This window comes from Schistocerca gregaria, chromosome 2 (genome assembly GCF_023897955.1).
Source record: "Schistocerca gregaria isolate iqSchGreg1 chromosome 2, iqSchGreg1.2, whole genome shotgun sequence".
Lineage (NCBI taxonomy): Eukaryota > Metazoa > Arthropoda > Insecta > Orthoptera > Acrididae > Schistocerca > Schistocerca gregaria.
This window is the reverse complement of record NC_064921.1, coordinates 32,610,143-32,632,314: the sequence shown is the minus strand read 5'-3', so window position 1 is coordinate 32,632,314 and position 22,172 is coordinate 32,610,143. Positions and strand designations below refer to the sequence as shown.

The window sequence follows — 22,172 nt, the reverse complement described above, 5'->3', positions numbered from 1 at the left end:
AGAGATGACTAGAGAGCTAAGTGACATGTTGAGTTGGTCATGGCTCCTTGGAAACATTCCGGAACTTCATATTGATTGCAGTGACTCCTTTTAAATCAGTAGTACAGGATGTGAATTCGCAGGTGACTTCATTTCATCCACGGAAGTCACGGAGCCGCTGCGATTTTTTTTCTGACAGAGAGAACGTTCATTTTGATGGTGCCAACAAAACATTTCCAGCGCAGAGCCGAGGGGTACAACGCCACGGGCACCTGGTGGCCCTGACCTGCTTCAGTATTGACGGGGTCGCAGCCCAGCCGTGTTATGTGACACGAAGTCGCCGTGGCAACGGGGCGCGGCGCGGCGCCGGCCGTTATGCCTTTTGCGTGGCTGACGGCCAGTCACGCACGGGTCGGCGACCACGCGGGTGGCCCGTCCAGCGCCGCTGCCGCCCAGCCACAACCGCAGGGAGGTCCAGCTGGCCGCCGCACTTGACAGTGAGTCTACCGGACACAACCACTGTGTATCCTGCACGAGTAACGGACGAAGCACAAGTGTCCCTCAGGTGTCGAATGAAACAGACCAGAAACTGTCAGACTGGTATAAGACGTCGTCAATATAGTCAGCAGGGCGCTGTCTGAACCGATCTGAACCGAGACTGTAGCATCAACTTGTTGTAGTCGCAAACGCGGATACGTTAGGGGGCAGCAGCAGACTCTGTTCTTTCACATGACTTGCTTAAGATTTTTTTTTTATTCTTACGCTCTTCTGGGAAGAAGTACATTTCTGTGAATTTTTGTGTTGACTGCTGTATACTAACGTATTCCAATTTTTTTTTGTGTAAACTTAAGTAAATTTGCATTTTGTAAGCCTACTGTCACCATAGTAGCACAGCGGAAGTACTTAGATTGCACGTGGTGACTGCTTCGGTTAGGGTTATATTCTTCGTGGTTACGAAAACAACTACGGTGTGGAACGCAGCTCGCTCCGTCCGTAAGTACACGTCCGGCGACCAGTCTTACATCGTCTTTCTTGACTTTCGGAAGGCGTTCGATGCAGTTCCACACTGCCATCTAATAATCAAAATACGAGCGTACGGAATATCAGATCAATTGTGCCGTTGGATTATAGAGTTTGTGTCAAAAACTCAGCATATTATGAACGGAATCTTCAGCCGTAAATTAACTTTCTGATGTGTCGATGGGAGTATTACAGGGCCATTACTTTTAGCAAAGTGTATAAATGATCTACTAGACAATGTTGGAAGATTGGTATTACATGCAGGGAACCTGAAACCGACTCATTATTTTTGAAAAACTCGTGTGTCATTGTAATTATTGTTTGTTATGCTGAAGGACGTACGGAAACGTGTGACGTTGCATTTATGACAACAATGTAATTAGGATTGAGAAACAAATTAGTCTTCCTACAAATCATAAAGAAATCAATTCCCAAGTATCTGACTGCGAGTTTTAAAAATTCTCTAACAACTCTGAACAACCGTTCTGCACTACTCCTGTGCGCAACACACAAATTATCTCGTCTTGCCACTGCAGCCACGTGAAAAGGAACATGCTAGAATATTTCAAAAGCAATACTGCAATCCATGCAGAGTTCAGTGCGTGGTCAAAATGACTGCAATAACTACTCCCATATTTTGTTTCTAGGGAAAGTGAATAAGCAGGAGGGATTTGGTCGACCAGCCTTAAAAAGCCGTAAAAGAATGAAAGAAACCAATAAAGACTTTACTACACTCGCAATATAGATTATTTCAACACTTGCAATGCTTACACAGATTTATCTATTCCACAATGTCTATAATCAATAAACAGGTCTCTGGGCACAATAAAGATACGAATATATGTATGGATTCACAAATTCCCAACCGAGCGAGGTGGCGCAGTGGTAGCTCACTGGACTCGCATTCGGGAGGACGACGGTTCAATCCCGTCTCCAGCCATCCTGATTTAGGTTTTCCGTGATTTCCCTAAATCGTTTCAGACGAATGCTGGGATGGTTCCTCTGAAAGGGCACGGCCCATTTCCTTCCCCGTCCTTCCCTAACCCCGAGCTTGCGCTCCGTCTCTAATGTTGTCGATGGGACGTTAAAAAACACTAACCTAACCTAACCTAACAAATTCCCAGAAAATCCCTCCAAAGCGCAAGCAAGCAACAACTACTTGCTGCAAGAAGTTATATTCCAAAATATCTTCATTTAATACCCGAGTCTCCTCCGGCGTTGCCAGCACGACGACGGCAGGCTGCGACTTCTCATGTCGCGCCGCTTCTCTTCACCGCAGGCTGCGTCCAACCACGGCCAACTCCTCTCAACAAATGTTCGCTCGTTGCTACTCGCGATAATAATATCTCAGACACAGTGTCTGTGTATGCACACCACATCAGAATAATTGGTCCACTTTGCAAAGAAATATTAACATACAACTTTCATGACCCCCACTCTCCATTTTTAAGAATTTTGTGGGATGATTCTCGTCTAACATCTTCGCAACGAGCAAATGCATAATTCTTATATAACAAAATTGAGAAAAACTCAGATGTTTTACAAAATTGGTCGAATATGTAAACATAAGTATTACAAAAGTCATGTACATAATAGGAAACTGATAAGCTGTAAAATGCAGCCAAGAATAAATTATAAACAAGATTCATCTTGTGCATCTAAGCACGAATCTCCACCTGACACCGATAGTAATTTGTTTGACAGGATAACAAAATGCAACTTGTAACGCACCAAGAGTGTAAAAAAACGTTTTTCTGTTGTGTAGCTTTTCGATTCAATTGCATAGGCAAGCACTCGTATCTGCATGACTTTGGCGGTAGTTCATTTGACACGATAAGAAAATGCTATTTACAGCTCTTCAAGATAGTAAAAATCATCTGGCAATAGTAAACTGGGTAAAAATGAAATGTCGTGTAGCTAAGGCCTCCCGTCGGGTAGACCGTTCGCCTGGTGCACGTCTTTCGATTTGACGCCACTTCGGCGACCTGCGCGTCGATGAACTGGGTAAAGAAACACACATTTTCGGTTCAGCTGATGCAGGGAGACCTCACACTTTGTCCACTGACAACCGCACCGAAATATTACTATATTAGTTTGACGACCTGAAGAAAAAAAAATGATTATCTTAGAACTTCAAAGCTGTCTACTCTTCTATACCAAGATCTCAAAAGAGATGTTCCAAACTAATGAGATAAGATAACAGTATTGAATTTCAATCAGATACTTCACCAGTGAACTCAGAATAATACCAGCTGAGTATAAATTGTCCACATATGGCTTACCATTCCATATTGTTATAGTGCAAATATAGATACAAAAAAATTGTCTGCTTTCACTGTGTTATCACCTTGTCAGACTATGCTTGGCAAATTCCAACTCCTTTTCCAGAGACAACACAAATCATAGATAGCCGCTATTTATAAGAATTCCCTATTAAGTTGTTTGGCAGAAAGAGATACATTACCAGATATACAGATTAGTCAAAGAGTATGAAACGGTGCTGAAAGCTACAGTCAGAAAATGTACAGCTACAGCTGGGGCATCAGAAAATGTACAGCTACAGCTGGGGCATCTTTGCTCGCCACTGCACATGTTTCCCACAGTACAGTCAACCCCCTCGGGTACTCTTCTTCATACACTTTGATGTCGATATATGATGAAGACTTCTTGATTTGTATGTGCGTATGCTTTCAAGTTCCACAGTATTTGTATGTGTGATTCGCCGTAAGCGAAAAGGACATTCATACACCAAGAAAAACTTGCTGCTTAAACACTATTGTTTATGACATGAACGATGCGATTTGAGCAATACTTTCTGATCTCCCTGTAAACTCTTGACGTTAAATCATGTATTCTGTAGCTTCTTCATTTTTTCTGTAGGTTTCTTGATGTATTTCAAAGTTAAATTAATTATTTCACGATGTCTTAACCGTCGTTGTGTAGGGAAGGCTACTAACTGTTTTACAAGATCTGCTGCTGGTGTATTCTTTAATACAAGGGGTGGAGGCAAAGTTGCAGAATCAGTCAGTAGTTCGCTAATGATATTTTGAAAATCAGATAAGTGTAAATCCCAATTTCTTTCTGTTAGCAATACAGTCTGCAAAGCTTACCTAATCCTTTTATAATGACTTCTGAATGATTACAAGATGGTACAAAATGTGATGTAAATACTGTTTTAATTCTTCTACGTCTCAAAATTTTTAGCTGTGTATTATAACGAAATTTTGGGCCATTATCAGAAATTACTTTGTGGACACATCATACTTCCTTCAGAAAATTCCTTACGAATGCTATAGAAACAGATTTACAGTGGCTTTCCATAGAGGGGTGAATCGTACAAATTTAGAGGTAAGCTCGACAACTACAAAAACAATTGAATCACAATGTTTACATCACGTAACAGGACCGAAAATGTCAACAGCAGCTAATTCTCTTAGTTTCACAGGAGTGATCGGAAATAGTGGAGTTGCGTGCGTTGCGACAGATGGTTTTGCCTTTTCGTCCAGTTTGCATTTTCCCAAAATAGTACGAGTTCGCTTTTCCATAGTGTTGAAGTAACATGTATCCTGCAATTTCTGAAAACATTTATTAGCACCAAAGTGTACGTAACTGGGGTGTATGTACCAAATCAGTTTGTTGAGGTGTTCGTCTGGGATGCACAGTATCCAAATAAGACGGTCAGGACATCTATGTCTGAATAAAATGTTGTTACGTACAAGGTCGAAATGTTTTATCGCAGTATTTGATTTGTTTTGCAATTCCTCCTTTATGTCTTTCCAGAATGGAGGTTTCTCCTGTTCATGAGCAATATCACATAACGAAGATGAAATAAAGTTTTGAAAGGCCATTTTTTCCCATTTATAACAAACTAAAATTATTTTCTTTGCAACGTTCCTCATTACTCTGGCCTAAACCAACAGCTGCACCCGAAAGTGCATGAGGAATGTTTTATGAACGTGGAATGTATACCACGTGGAATGTATACCACAGTGAAACTGATTTCCTGAAGGCACAAAGTTCAACGTCTTAAGCGATCAGGAGTTAGTTTAGCTCTCATACGAAACTTGAGTGCCCGACGATCGTTATGTCTCCTACTGTGTTTATCTTGTAGAAAGTAACGTAATTTATCAAATTCCCGAAATATGGATAATACTTCGAGCTCAGTGACAGAATAGTTCCGTTCGGCCTTTATTAAGACTGGACTGAGAGAAGCTATACTTTTCTGTATGAGAATTATATTTCTACACCAAGACCGGATTTTGAACTGTCTGTGCAAAGGCAAAATCACGAGACGAAGTGCGACAAATCAGGAGTGCGGTAATACGGGTGCATTAAGCAATGCAGAGCATCTTATTCGGTCCGGACGACGTCATCCCAGTCCCAAAGAGTATCTTTAACTGTGAGTTAACCTGTGAGGTGTAGATAAGTTCTCTAAGCAGATGAAACTTGTATAAATGACGGGACCTAAGTATCCTCTAAGTTCTACTTTGTTTATAGGTACCGACATTTCGTCAGTTGCTTTCAGTTTTTCTGGATCTCTTGATATACCTGTTGTAGAAACAATGTCGTGAAGAAATTTAATTTGGTTTTACCAAATTATGATTTTTCCAAACTGACTGTAATGCCATGCTCAAGGAATGGTTCGCTCAGTACCTGGTTGTGTTCTGTCCACGAATTTTCCGCAACCAAAATGTCGTTGACATATGTGTTGGTCCTGTCTTTTAAATGCTTAGATAAGATAATATTCAGATCTCGCATAAATGCAGAAGATGAAACATTGAAATCAAATGGTAATTTACAAAATTGTTAGTAATTTCTAAAATGGAGAAAGGCCATATATTTTCTACACTCAGTATGTAATTCGATTTGCCAAAAGCAAGATCATAAATCAAGAGAAGACATTACCTACCAACCATTAAATTTCTGTAATAATTAGTTCAGTGTTTGTGGTCGACCTGTTTATTCTTGTGTTATAGTATTGATCAGTCTGTAATCGAGAACAAGTGTAACAGAATCGCCATTCTTTTAACAACGGGTTGTTGTATGAACTCAAAGCATTATTCCCTAATCTAGAATCGATTATATTTCATGCTTAACCCTTTCTATATATGTTAACAGAATAACATAAGGTGGTACAAAAAATTTATTATCTTCTTTAATCATGAATTCATAAAGAAAATTTCGTATAGTTCCTGTATTGTGTGAAAAAATTCAGAATCGGACTGTAAAATTTCTAATAATTAATGTGCGTCTGCCTCAGAATCTACTTCATTTCTGAATACCTTCTTTTTAAATAACTTTTGTGTGGTAATAGATTGTTCAGCTTCACAATGAAATGTTGTTATGTCGTTCATGCAATCGCCAGACAAATTCAACGAGTGTTGAGCATCGAGCCGAAAGAGAAAATGCAAACAGTCCATGTCTTCATCTTCCTTTGTCAACCATCCTTTAAATTTAAGAGTTACAGGTAGCATATTTTCTTGTAATATTACTTCAGCATCGCAGAAATTTGACATCGCTTTATATTCATGCAGAAACTGTACACCCAAAATTGCTTATGATAACAAAAGAGAAAGTATGAGAAAATTTGCAGAAAACTTGTGGCCCTGACACATGAAAACTAACGAAGTTTGATTACGTATATCTACATTCTTCCCTTGAATCACTCCCTTCATTTTAGTTCTTAATAGAGGCAAAGTTAGACAAACAGATGATTCAGGACGTTTACTAAACACTGGCTCACTAATCATAATTAACTGTGCTACTAGAATCAAGTGCAGGAGGAAGCGAAACGTTTCCTATTGAAATTTTTGCAATAGAATGGGCAAGTGTATTTTCACGCTCGTCATTTTCCGGTAACAAAGTGTCTCTGATGTGATAAACACCTACAAAATTAATATGGTTCGTGTGCACACTGTCGGCAACTGCAAACGGTTCGTTTGCTGGCGTGGCTGTTGGTCATTCTTGCGTCCGATCGTTTTGCCTGAAGTTGTTGCATGGGTTGGGTGATCTGATTTCTACAGTCGCACCACACACAGATTTTGAAGTCCTATTATCACGCAAATTTTGGTTTTATATGTCAGCATAATTATTTCATCTTCCGTAACTGTTATTAATGTCAGTGTCCAGTGGGCTCGTTGCGCTGATTTCTACAATCTGAATACGATGTTCGGAATTAAAATTCGCCTATTTCAATTTACTCTGTGATTACGTAACGTAACGTTTGACATTGTCCTTACTGCCATAACGTATACGTTCATACAATCCAGGGGCAAGTGGCAGTTGCAAGGAAACTTCACTCCGCTAGACACAGTAAGGTGGCTTGTGGAGTATGGATGTAGATGTAGATGTAGATGTACATGGGTATGCAAGAGCTTAAAATCTGAAATGTAATAGAAGGTTAAAAATATCGTCTGTGGGGAGTGCTTCGTTCTGAACAGATAACATCGATGCAGTCACTTTTAAATTTATTTTTCGTCAGAAACTTTTTCAGAGACAGATTCTAGTTTTGTCTCACCTTTCGTACCACGTTACACTTTGCTGTATATTTAGAATATCCAAATTATTTTTTGAACTGCCTTTCTGAACAGAAGATTATACTGTGACTCCCGTTTATCTCAAGCCTCTAACGAATTGCTAAAACACTGAATTTAACACCGAGTGCCATTTGGTGTTATGTATATGAAAATCTGCTTTTCTATTTCTGAAATGTGTAATAAATACCATAAATGCTAGAGCACGTATATCGATAAATAGACTTTCATGAACTATTCAGTTAACGGCAAAGAGTTACAATTTGCTGCATAATTTACTTTACGGAATAACGAGCAGAGGTTCGTACAGGAGAAGTGCAACAAAAACTAGCACGTTTTAGGATTCCAGATGTCTATGGATCACCCTTCGTGGCACGAGATTTGTTTCTGCTTTTCCCCAGTGTTTAGTAAAGACATGAAATGTATTCGTAGTTCTGAATATGGACAAAAATCATTTATATAATGGAATGACGACAATTAAAATTTGTGCTGCACCATGATTCGAGCCCGGATTTCCCGCTTATTGCGAACGGTCGCCTTACCATTATTTTTTTGCAAACTGCACTTTGTTTTTCTTTGTGCTTCTACAAAGTACACTTATTTTTCATGGTGTCTCTACAAAGTACACATAATTTTTTGAGGAAGATGAGAGGGAAATATAAACTTCATTACCCAACAAGCACTGCAGCAAATCAGCAGATAACATATAACATCAGGAAATACAGTGGGGAATGCAGAAGGAATGTAGGCTGTGGGCAGGGATCGGTCACACGAGGCCCGCCCACTGCGTTTCCAACACCACCAACCAGTCGGAAGTCGACAAGAGGGGACATTAAATGAAAGAGCTCCTTAACTGTAAGAAGCATGAAATTTCATCGTGTGACACGGAAGTGGTAGGGGAGACGGGAATGGAGGCGGTCTGCCGCCGATGGCTTGAAATGACGTGAGGGGGAGTCGGTAGTGCACCTCGGCACCAGCCACATTCCAGTTGAGCGAGGGACCGCGCAAAACCCCGCGGAGGTAACTGGCGAAGTGTGCGCGGTAGCATGGACGCCGTTCAGCCACCGAGCGTCCATTCTGCAGGAGGGTCCAGACACCGAGCCGCCATTTGTCCCCGTCTCCATCCTTTGTTGAAAGTGGCTATCGCACGAGTCTCGGCTGTGGGGAAAGTCAGGTCCTTCGCGAGAATGAAAGCGTGCGGTTCGACCACGGATGGAGGGGCGTGGAGGAAAGAGGCGTCCATTTGTCGCCCAGAGTCCAGATTTTACGAACACCGGCGCAGCTCACTGATGGGCGTCATCGTCCACCGAGTGCCACGTGGAGCATAAAGGAGCGTCCCTTAAACCAATCACGTGTAAACGCTGGTCAGTGACGAACTTTTCAAAGGTGACGTCATACCGTGTCGCTCGGACTGAAGTCGGGGGCAACAGCTGATCAAGACAGCGCCACACCGTCGTCCACCTCGTTAACGGATACCTGGTCTTAGCGTCGTTGCAAGGCAGCCACGCAGTAATTGAATGTAGAAACCCTTTCGACGTGTGAGTGTGTGTGTGGGGGGGGGGGGGGGGGACGGGGGGGGGGGGAGAAGTGCACACATACATAGCTAAGGTCCACAAAAAAATAGAAGACCGCCGCAGGACACCCGAAATTGGTAAGTCTAACTAAGTCACCCGACTTTCCGGGGAAGGCCAAGTGTATCATTTCCCCTTAAAATGTTACCAGCCGCCAGGAGGTAGCCCAACGCGGCCTGCCATTCGGCTCATCGAGCACGACTCACGACCACAGCTAAACATCCGTATGTCGTCCACCATGTTTCTACAATCTATGCTCGTACATCCATTATGTATATTCCCGTACAGGAGTTACGTGTCACTTGAAAATCACTTGCCCAGTGTAGGCAGAACAATACGATATTGCAGTGCCTCTGTTATTCCGAATTGCAGTGTAATGTCCGAAGGAACACTGCATCGCAATTCGGAATAAGAAAGGTAGTGCGATATCGTATCTTATAAATATGTCCACCGAAGTTTGTAAGAGCGACTTGAAGGTTTCAGCTACTCTAGCGAGACTGCTACCACTCACGTTGTTTCTTTACACAGAATGCAAATAGTTGTGTACATACGTAGTTCCACGTAGTCAGCGCGTACACAACTTTCCTCTAGAGCGCGCCCCGCTAAGCACAACAGCGCAAGCGCAGCGCTCGTCTGTCTCCGCACTATGAGATGGCGCTGCCATAGAGATGGACCAAATTCTGCTTCCGCCGATCCATGTATTAATATGTAACGCAGCCAATGGGATTGCTGCTAACGTAGAACCTTTTCTCCTCGTGGATCACACTCGAGCAGTGATACATGAACGCGCGAGGTATTATAACGAGTGTACAGACCTCCGATTAGTCAGTCTGCATTTGTCTGCAACAGTCTTTACGAGATCTACATTTATCTGTACCAGTCTATAGTCAAGTTTTAGTCTGCACCTAATAAGATTACCATATTCCTGTACATAGCCATGAAGATAAATGTATAGACACTTTTGTCAAGTATCAGAGATATATGTGAGAATAAGATTAACGTACCAGTACCAAAGGAACTTCCAATTGTCAATTCTAAATAGCATCCAGAACCAAGTTAAGTAATTTTTATGCTTGTTATTTTTTTATTAAATGTGTGTGAAAATTAATGACGTACTGTCACTGTCAATCTGCTACTCTAAGCGTGCAAGTGGCATTTCTAACGACTGACCCAACGGCAGAAGATAAACGCGCCACAGTAAGACCACGACGACATATTGCTGACACTCACCTACTTCGTTACAGCGACAAGTCAAATAATGTGATGGTGTGTGTACCGAAGGTCTTACAACTGAACCAGATTTTTGTTTTTACAGCATTACTGATACGCCCTTATTGTAACGCCATAATGGCCCTAGAGGCATAACAGTGCACCACTGGTGGCTTGAAATCCCTTCCGTTTATATTGATGTTGTTGTAGGAATCTATCCAACTTCTAATTCTCAAGTTGTTGTGGACGTTACATGTTACGTGTTTCTTCCTTTACAATACAGGGTGTTACAAAACGAACATACCGGATTAAAAGAATTGTAGCATTTATTACGCTCATCTTACAATTGTAAATATAACACCAAATGGAAGAGCAACTCAAACAGTTTTGTTTGTATAGCTGTGCGTAACGGGAAGAGTATGCAATGACAAAGAGTGACAGAGAAACGTGTTGAATGAGTGCGAGTCTTCCACGCTTAGCCCCAAGAAATATCCCCGCAGAAAGTTTATGGGTCTTTCTTTTTCGGTGAATCAGATGTAACTACTTGTTCTTATCTTGATGTGCTACATCTATGACACAAGCGCCAATGGGAACAAACTGAACAACACGTCTTTACTTGGGAGCAAGATGGCGGGCCGCCTCACTGGCAGGACTCAGTGCGCGGCTGGTTAAGCGGCGTTGTGCTACGGTCGCAGGTTCGAATCCTGCCTCGGGCATGGGTGTGTGTGATGTCCTTAGGTTAGTTAGGTTTACGTAGTTCTACGTCTAGGGGACTGATGACCTCAGATGTTAAGGTCCATAGTGCTCAGAACCATTTGAACCATTTTTTTTATTAAGTCATATAGTGCTCAGAGCCATTTTATTGACTTTCTATCCGACCGGTGGATAGGGCGCAAGGGGCCGCTTGGCACAGCATTTTATGGATTACCTCCACGTTCACACACGATCTGACGCGATCATGTGCGTGTGTCTCCGACTGCAGAAACAGTGTTATTGCAACAGTTACTCCTGACACATTGATCAGGGTTTCGAAACAACTAGCCTATCGACTCGATGTGTAATCGGTGTTCACACTGAATAATTATAGGAAAAACTGTTTGTGTTTCTCTTTCATTTGGTGTATTATTTATAATTGTAAGGTGAAAGTAATACATTCTACAAAGCCTTAAAGTCCGTATATTCATTTTGAAACATACTGTATTTTTGAAACACAAATTCAGGACAATTTTGACGCTACAGACAGAAATTCGTTTACAATGATAGTTTTCAGTTACAGTTATTCACTCTCCAATCAACATTCAGAAAATGTTGACGTGTCGTGTCTTGCTTTACTCTATGTGTTCTGTGGCAGGGTTCCTCAAGTTTTTCAGTTAGAAGCGACCCCCACTCTGTGTTATAGATGTTGTTAGTATAACCAACGTATTCAAACAACCAATTTACTTGTATCCATCCCGAAGACCCTCTTTTTGAAAGCCGCAGCGATTAAATTCTTCCACGGAACATTTGACAAAAAGGTACTTTAGCGAAATACTTAGTTAATACTTTGTGATGAAAACAGTAGATTAAAATACCAACAACTGAAAGGAACAGTAAGAGATGGGTTGGTTGGTTTTTGGGATGAAAGGGACCAGACTGCCACGGTCATCGGTCCCTTTTTCCAAAAAACTAAAACCACCCAAAGAGAATAAAAACGAACAACAGGAAAGACGGCAGATGGAACAGGACAACAAATACTCCGACAGAGAACAGACAAAACAAAATCACACCAAGTGTGACGGTGGTTGGCCGACCATAGAGATAAAAAAAGAAAAGCCAACCACCTAGAACACATTAAAAACTCAGTTTAAAATCGTAGGCCGAGGCCCAGAATCAACACAACACAATAAAATAAAACAGAAACACTCAGATTAAATGATAAAAAACCCCAGCCCGAATAAAACGTAAAACTAAGTCAGCCATAGCAGGGTCATCAGTTAGAAGGGCAGGGAGCGTATCAGGCAGCGCAAAGGTCTGCCTGAGCAGAGCTAAAAGCGGACAAGACAATAAAATGTGCACCACCGTCAAAACCGCCCCGCAGCGACAGAGAGGCGGGCCCTCACGACGCAATAAATAACCGTGCGTCACCCGGGTGTGGCCAATACGGAGCCGACAAAGGACAACGGAGTCGCTGCGGTTGGCTCGCATGGAGGAACGCCACGCCGTCGTCGTGTCCTTTATAGCACGGAGTTTATTGGGCGTGGTTCGGCGGAGGACTGCTCGCAAATCAGTCTCCGGGAGGCCAATGTCCAGAGATGGTGTACTGGTGGCCTCTTTCGCCAGGCGGTCAACATTCTCATTGCCGGGTATCCCAACATGGCCTGGGGTCCACACGAAGACCACAGAACGGCCGCAACGGGCAAGAGTATGCAGGGACTCCTGGATAGCCATCACCAGACGAGGGAAACACTGGTTGAGAGCTCGTAAACCGCTCATGGCATCGCTACAGATCACAAAGGACAGCGGGTATACACCAGGGTACGTACGATGGCGACCAGCTCAGCAGTGTAAACGCTGGAGCCAGCCGGCAATGAACGTTGTTCGGAATGGTCCCCTAGAGTTAGCGCATAACCGACACGACGAGCTACCATCAAGCTGTCAGTGTAAACAATGCCAGAGCCCTGATACGTGGCCAGGATGGAATAAAAGCGGCGGCGGAAGGCCTCTGGAGGGACTGAGTCCTTCAGGCCTTGTGCCAAGTCGAGCCGAAGGCAAGGGCGAGGAACACACCATGGAGGTGTACGCAAAGTGGTCCGGAAAGGAGGTGCTAAGCCCGGAGAGAAGCTCTTTGACGCGGACCGCGATCGTACAACCTGACGGGGGCGACGTGCTGGCAGATGGACGACCGATTGCGGGAACAGGAGACGAAAGTTTGGATGTCCGGGCAAGCTAAAAACATGGGCAGTATAAGCGGCCAGTAAGTTTTGGCGCCTTAACCACAATGGAGGGACACCTGCCTCCGCAAGTATGTTGTCCACTGGGCTGGTCCGGAAAGCACCAGTGGCAAGTCGTATCCCACTGTGGAGGATTGGGTCCAGCACCCGCAACGCAGATGGGGATGGTGAGCCATAAGCCAGGATCCCATAATCCAGACGAGACTGGACTAACACCTGGTAGAGCCGTAACAGGGTAGATCGGTCGGCGCCCCTGTGGGTGTGGCTCGAGCATCTCAGAGCATTTAGATGCCACCAACATGCCTGTTTAAGCTGCCGGATATGAGGCAGCCAAGTCAACCGGGCATCAAAAACCACCCCCAAAAACCTGTGTGTTTCCACCACTGCAAGAAGTTCGCCGTCAAGATAAAGTCGTGGCTCCGGGTGGACAGTGCGTCGCCGGCAGAAATGCATAACGCAGGTCTTGGCTGCCGAAAACTGGAACCCATGAGCTACAGCCCAAGACTGCGCCTTAAGGATAGCGCCCTGTAGCTGACGTTCAGCAGCTGCAATGCCAATAGAGCTGTAGTAAAGGCAGAAGTCGTCATCACACAAGGACGCTAAGACAGCGTTAACACCGCCGCAGCGAGTCCGTTAATAGCTATTAAAAACAGGCAGACACTTAAAACAGAACCCTGTGGCACACCGTTCTCCTGGACTCGGGAGGAACTATGGGAGGCCGCGACTTGCACGCGGAAGGTACGATACGACAGAAAATTTCTGATAAAGATCGGCAGAGGGCCCCGAAGACCCCATCCATGAAGCGTAGAAAGTATGTGATGACGCCATGTCGTATCGTACGCCTTCCGCAAGTCGAAAAAGACAGCGACCAGATGCTGACGGCGGGCAAAGGCAGTACGGATGGCCGACTCCAGACTCACCAGATTGTCGGCGGCGGAGCGGCCTTTACGGAACCCACGCTGAGATGGAGCCAGAAGGTCCCGAGACTGCAGTACCCAATTCAAGTACCGGCTAACCATCCGTTCAAGCAACTTGCAAAGAACGTTGGTGACGCTTATGGGACGGTAGCTGTCCACATCCAAAGGGTTCTTCCCTGGTTTCAGAATGGGGATGATAGTACTTTCCCGCCATTGCGACGGAAACTCACCCTCGACCGTCACTGGCAGTCCACTGAAAGGTGTTTCAGCATCTGACAGTGGATGCTATCTGGCCCACGAGCGGTATCAGGACAGGCGGCGAGGGCACTGTGAAATTCCCACTCACTGAAGGGAACATTGTAAGATTCTTTAATGGAGCGGAAGGCTAGTGGGTAATTGGAAGAAGTGGAACTCAGAGCAAAATGCTCTGTCAAGCTGTTGGAAATTTCGTCGGAGTCTGTACAAACTGCTCCATTCAGTGAGAGCGCAGGGATGCTGACAGGGGTCCGATAGCCATAGAGGCGTCCGATCTTGGCCGAGACCTGCGATGGAGAGACATGGAGGCCAATGGTGGACACATACCGCTCCCAGCACTCCTGCTTGCTTTGGCGGATAAGGCGGCGGGCCCGCGCACGCAGCCGTTTGAAGGTGATGAGGTGTTAAATGCAGGTATATCGCTTGTGACGCTATAGCGCCCGCCGGCGATCTTTAATCGCCTCAGCGATCTCTGGCGACCACCAAGGCACAGTCCTTCTCCGAGGGGACCAAGAAGAACTGGGAACTGAAGATTACGCGGCATTAACGATGATGGTGGTGACGGAGTGAACCACCACATCAATGGCGGCATTAGAGAGAGGCTCAATAGCGGCAATGGAGGAGAACAAGTCCCAGTCAGCTTTATTCATAGCCCATCTGTTGGGGCGCCCAGAGAGTGGCACCGTGGCAGTGACAGAATGATCGGAAAGTGGTCACTACCACACAGGTCGTCATGCACACTGCATTGGACAGACGGTAAGAGGCTAGGGCTGCAGATCGAAAGGTCAATGGCGGAGTATGTGCCATGCGCCACACTGAAGTGTGTGGATGCACCATCATTTAAAATCGAGAGATCGAACTGTGCCAATAAATGCTCAAAGTTGGCGCCTCGACCGTTTGCCACTGACCCACCCCACAGAGGGTTATGGGCGTTAAAGTCGCCCAGTAACAAGAAAGGTGGCGGCAATTGGGCTATCAGCGCAGCCAGGACATGCTGCGCGACATCACCATCTGGTGGAAGGTAAAGACTGCAGACGGTAACAGCCTGTGGCGTCCACATCCGAACAGCGACAGCCTCTAAATGTGTTTGTAGAGGGACAGACTGGCTGTGAAGAGAGTTAAGGACATAGATGCAGACGCCACCAGACACCCTTTCAGAAGCTGCCCGGTTCTTAAAATAACCCCGATAGCCACGGAGGGCGGGGGTTCGCATTGCTGGAAACCAAGTTTCCTGAAGAGCGATGCAGAAGGAAGGGTGAAGGCTGATAAGCAGTCGGAGCTCAGCTAGATGGTGGAAGAAACCGCTGCAGTTCCACTGGAATATTGTCCATGTCTGAGGAAGGCGTGACGGAACTGGGAAGGGAGATTACGCCGCTGGGTCACCTGCTGCCTCCGATTTAGCACCTGTGATAGTGTTATCCATGGTGTCTGAAGGACCGGCGAGATCGAGGTCCTCAGCGTACGCCAGAATCTCCACTTCGTCCTCAGACGCAGAGCTTGTAGGAAGCGGTGGGACGGGTGCCACCACAATGTCGTTAGGCTTGGGGACTTTCTTCTTCTACTGCTTCTCGCGCTGTGCCTTCGGTTGTTCAGACTTGGAGGGCTTCACTGGGTCAGTCTCACGGACAGACGACAACCGTGAGGCCCTACGACCAGGGACCGCTGGTTGCTTCAGCCACTTGCGGGTGTCCGCTTTTCCGCTGGTTGGAAATTGCGAAGGAAGGTCCCCAAGGGACCCCTTCCTGGCGAGAGTTGCCGAAGAAGTCTTACTCTTCTCCTCCGGCTGGGAAGGGGAAACTGATGTCCCTGATTGTTGGCGGGGGGGTGGGGTGTTGCTCCTGAAGGAGATGGAGCAGGAGCAACAGCAACAGGAGGGAGTGAAGTGCCCCCCACAACCAAGGGGGCCGGTGTATTCTGACAGATTTTAGAGCCAACTATACGGGACGATGGGAGAACCATTGTTGCAGCAGCGGCGTAGATCGACGTCATTGCTACACGATGGAGCCACTCATACTTCCGTTTAGCCTTGGTGTAGGTCAGGCGGTCCAGGGTCTTATATTCTATTATATTTCGTTCCTTCTGGAACATCCTACAGTCCGGCGAGTAGGGGGAATGGTGTTCTCCGCAGTAAACACAGATAGGAGGCGGAGCACATGGAGTATTGGGGTGCGAAGGACGTCCACAATCTCGACTGTGATGCTGGAAGTGCAGCGAGATGACATGTGCCCCGAACTACCAGCATTTAAAACACCGCTTCAGAGGAGGGATATATGGCTTAACATCACAACGTAAACCATCACCTTGACGTTTTCGGGTAAAATATCACCTTCGAAGGCCAAGATGAAGGTACCGGTGGCCACATGATTATCCCTCGGACCCCAATGGACGCGCCAGACGAAGTGAACACCTTGTCGCTCTAGATTGGCGCATAGTTCATCGTCGGACTGCAAAAGAAGATCCCTGTGGAATATAACACCCTGGACCATGTTTAAACTCTTATTGGGAGTGATGGTGACGGAAACATCCCGCAACTTGTCGAAAATGAGCAACCTCCGTGACTGAGCAGAGGATGCTGTTTTGATGAGTACTGACCCAGAGCGCATTTTGGACAAGCCCTCCACCTCACCGAACTTGTCCTCTAAATGCTCCACAAAAACTGGGGCTTGGTCGACATAAAGGATTCCCCATCTACTCGCGTACACATGAGGTACCGGGGTGAATAATCTCCAATGCCTTCTTTGGACAAAAGTTCCTCCCATGTAGTGACCAAGAAGGGAAATGATCTCTGATCAAATTTCTTTCCATTGAGGTTAGACCGCGATCGCTTAGAGACTGCTGGTGGAGGCCCACCAGCGAGAGATGATGTACCACACTTCATTGCGGGTCATCCACCCTGATGCCACCCGACCAGGGGCTCTCCTCACAGGCGCCACCCAGCCACAGCAAAGACCACTTATCAGGATGGCCTTCGCCAGGAGTCCCGATGCCCCAGAGGGATAGGCATCTACTCCTCGGCATACGTGGGGAGGTAGCAGCTCAGGCATCAGCAGTGCAATCCGTGTGTAGTCAGGGGGCTACCACCAAGAGGGTACATGACGACCCCACCACAACGGACTGGCTACCATGCTGGATGTCGGGTGTCAAAATATCCATGTACGTCACGAGGGCATAGATGGAAGTGCACAATGGAGGGAATGTAAGCTATCCGGAACACACTGCAGCGGATGTGGCCGGAAGCTCGATGTAAGTCCAACTCCATGAAAATATCAGGTGTGCCAGATCTTAGGGCAAGACGGTTTTAAGATGCACCACGTAAGGCGTCCTTCCCCAAATGGTACGCACTAACGGGAAATTTGGAAAGGTAGTGGTCAGACCCCTTAGAGGACCATCACATTAAGGCCGAAACGTTTGAGACTCCTTTTAGTCGCCTCTTACGACAGGCAGGAATACCGCGGGCCTATTCTTACCCGCGAACCCGCAGGGGGGAGTCTGACACGTGTCAACAGCTAAGCGAAGTGATTGCTAAATTCCAAAATACGTCTACTCCCTGTATAATTTGATCTTCAATATTTTTTTTTCATTCGTCTGTGAGTTGATGACCTCGGATAATGTCATACGTTCTTACTGAAACTGCTAGCTGGATAGTTTCGCCTACAGTAGAAAGACTTCAAAGTTTAACTCTGAATGTTTATGAAAAATTCTGAACGTGTCTTTTCATTAAAATTACCCAGAACTTATTGGCCACAGTCCGCTGAAACTATCGTGCGAATTAGATATTAATAATTTGGATGAAACGGCACCTCTGCGCGCGCAACATGGGGCTATGCCAGAGAGATTCTGAAATATTTACGTTTAGAAACTGATAGCCAACGCTAAAAAATTAACTATCGTGGTGTGTTGAGCCTTCAGTTACAGACTCAGCTCCTGCAGGGCAAATGTTCTTGCCATCTGTACGTAGCCTTCATTGCATCAATAATCTGACAATTCATGAGCTGGAATGGCGGAAAGACTGAATTTAGGTGATGCTGTTTCTGAAAATGCATGTTTTGAGAAGAAGATCTCGTTGCCTTATCCATAATCGTGTGAATTCTAAAGAAGACAGTAGCTAAGGTGCTGTACAATTAAATCCTGTTGCCCACAAAAATAAACCATTGTGGAAAAATGAGATATGTTTCTATGAAGCAACTCTGACATAATTATGAACAGATGAGGAACACATTTTCGGAAGCATATACAAAGAGAAGTATATAGAGTAATGAATTTATGGACACCGAAAGTGCTGAATAAGCATGATAATGATCTCAGAGGTAGTATAGAATTAATTACCGTCGTAGGCGAATAGAATGCATCTGAGTCATGATCTTCAACATCCCAAATTTACAGGGTGACAGTGACTGAACTCTATAAAATCAAATCGTTATAACTTCTGGACGGTTTGCGTTATGAAGTTCAAACTGCACAGTTGGCCGGGGGCATGATGGGAATCTGCATGCGCATGCGCACGTGAAGCTCTCTCTTATTTGGAACGGTTCGTCAGTTAGCGAAATTGGTGCGTTTGGAGGACTGAGAATCCGCGTTCGCGATCGAGAAGTCTCTTCACCCTCAACATGTAGCTGTGTGGTGTGCAATTTCCAGTCACAGAACAATCTGTTTCTTGATGGCACGGTGATTACTGAACTGTACGTGATGGTTTTGGTAGATGATTTCATCCTCATTATCCAGAGTGACCATGATTTCGATAAGAAGTGGCTCAAGCAAGACGGAGCTCGATCCCGTCGAATCATGAGAGTGATGCCGTGGAGGAACACTCTGGGGACCACACAGTGGCTCCGGGGTACCCAGAGGCTACTGGCAAGATCCTCGATTCTCTGGATCTGAACACATGCAACTCCTTTTACTGAGGCTATGTGAAAGACAAAGTGTACAGCAATAACCCGAAAATCATTGCTGATCTGAAAACAGCCATTCACGAGATCGTCGACAGCATCGATGTTCCGACACTTCAGCGGATCATGCAGAATTTCGCTATTCGTTTGACGCACATCATCGCCAGTGATGGCATGCATATCGAACATGTCATAAACTAAATCCGAATATCTGTAGTGACATTTACATGTTGAATAAAGTGTTTCACGCCCAAGTTTGTAACTAATTTACGTTTTCTTCATATACACTCCTGGAAATTGAAATAAGAACACCGTGAATTCATTGTCCCAGGAAGGGGAAACTTTATTGACACATTCCTGTGGTCAGATACATCACATGATCACACTGACAGAACCACAGGCACATAGACACAGGCAACAGAGCATGCACAATGTCGGCAGTAGTACAGTGTATATCCACCTTTCGCAGCAATGCAGGCTGCTATTCTCCCATGGAGACGATCGTAGAGATGCTGGATGTAGTCCTGTGGAACGACTTGCCATGCCATTTCCACCTGGCGCCTCAGTTGGACCAGCATTCGTGCTGGACGTGCAGACCGCGTGAGACGACGCTTCATCCAGTCCCAAACATGCTCAATGGGGGACAGATCCGGAGATCTTGCTGGCCACGGTAGTTGACTTACACCTTCTAGAGCACGTTGGGTGGCACGGGATACATGCGGACGTGCATTGTCCTGTTGGAACAGCAAGTTCCCTTGCCGGTCTAGGAATGGTAGAACGATGGGTTCGATGACGGTTTGGATGTACCGTGCACTATTCAGTGTCCCCTCGACGATCACCAGAGGTGTACGGCCAGTGTAGGTGATCGCTCCCCACACCATGATGCCGGGTGTTGGCCCTGTGTGCCTCGGTCGTATGCAGTCCTGATTGTGGCGCTCACCTGCACGGCACCAAACACGCATAAGACCATCATTGGCACCAAGGCAGAAGCGACTCTCATCGCTGAAGACGACACGTCTCCATTCGTCCCTCCATTCACGCCTGTCGCGACACCACTGGAGGCGGGCTGCACGATGTTGGGGCGTGAGCGGAAGACGGCCTAACGGTGTGCGGGACTGTAGCCCAGCTTCATGGAGACGGTTGCGAATGGTCCTCGCCGATACCCCAGGGGCAACAGTGTCCCTAATTTGCTGGGAAGTGGCGGTGCGGTCCCCTACGGCACTGCGTAGGATCCTACGGTCTTGGCGTGCATCCGTGCGTCGCTGCGGTCCGGTCCCAGGTCGACGGGCACGTGCACCTTCCGCTGACCACTGGCGACAACATCGATGTACTGTGGAGACCTCACGCCCCACGTGTTGAGCAATTCGGCGGTACGTCCACCCGGCCTCCCGCATGCCCACTATACGCCCTCGCTCAAAGTCCGTCAACTGCACATACAGTTCACGTCCACGCTGTCGCGGCATGCTACCAGTGTTAAAGACTGCGATGGAGCTCCGTATGCCACGGCAAACTGGCTGACACTGACGGCGGCGGTGCACAAATGCTGCGCAGCTAGCGCCATTCGACGGCCAACACCGCGGTTCCTGGTGTGTTCGCTGTGCCTTGCGTGTGATCATTGCTTGCACAGCCCTCTCGCAGTGTCCGGAGCAAGTATGGTGGGTCTGAAACACCGGTGTCAATGTGTTCTTTTTTCCATTTCCAGGAGTGTAGTTCAATAATTGTCACCTTGTTTGTCGTCGCACAAACGTTTACAATAGTAACACATAGTTCATCACCGTGATTTTAAGAGACAGACAGAGGGAGAAGTCCATTAAGTCACACGTATTCACGTGTGGATATGAAAAACGGGATTCTGGGTTCCACTAGTAGAGGCGAAATGAAATGGTTCACAAAGACCACTAGACCCCTCAACAAATCAAATGCAATATGGGCCGTTGGTTCGTTCTAGCGTAGCTTCGAAAGTACATGAAGTCTTAGCAACGTCAATGACAGGCGAAGGGACGAAGCAAGCAACTATCTCATCAGACACTTTGAAACATCATACTGAGTGCCTCCATCTCGAGACAAGCGGTTGCATTGAACACATTCGACGAACAAACAGCAGTCGGCGTCCGGAACAGAGGCCAAAGCAAACCCTTAATTGAATTTTAGCGGCCACTCACCTGACTACCTGTCAAAGGTCAAAGTTTCGCAAACGACGAAGAAAGTTCTTCGAGAATGTTCATATTAAGTCCTTGCGGTATTCTGTGCAATATTTCTAACACTGTTTCAGTTTTCTCGCCTTTGTGGTGTAGATTTTTCAGTGAAATTGGTGCACTGATGTTGGCAATGACCGGCCATAATTAATGTTGTTCCTGCTCTTTGGTTGACAGGCTCTTGTGTGTACCGTTGTCCACTAAGCAAATTAATTATCATCAACTGAAGATTTCATGCTGAAACATTTGCATCTGGTGATAAAATTTCGTCCTTTATGGTCAATGTAAATTGTTTTGCAATGGTCACAGTTGATTTTCTATACTCCAGGAGCAGCATATTCTGCGATTTATTTTGTGCTTGAAAGCAATTTCGTAATAAAATTATTATTTGTACGAAACCCACTTGGTTCAAGAATCATGAAAGACGGCTGTATGGAAGAAGCCTGGAGATATTGAAAAATTTCAGATAGATTGTACAATGGTAAGACAGAGTTAAAGGAACCAGGTTTTAAAGTGGAAGACATTTCCAGGGGCAGATGTGGACTCTGATCACAATCTATTTGTTATGAATTGTAGATTAAAACTGGAGAAACTTCAAAAGAAGGTGGAATTTAAGGCGATGGGACCTGGATAAACTGACTAAAACCAGAGGTTGAAAGTTTCAGGGAGAGTATTAG

At 45.7% G+C, this 22,172-nt stretch overlaps 1 protein-coding gene across 1 annotated transcript in view; it reads left to right on the top strand.

Moving 5' to 3' along the window:
• Nucleotides 1-383: 383 nt before the first annotated feature.
• Nucleotides 384-22,172, top strand: part of LOC126335922 (uncharacterized) — a 50,178-nt gene continuing 28,389 nt past the window's right edge. Inside the window, exon 1 of the mRNA XM_049999396.1 lies at nt 384-476. The gene's annotated coding sequence lies outside the window, so the exon portion shown is untranslated. The remainder of the gene's footprint in view (nt 477-22,172) is intronic.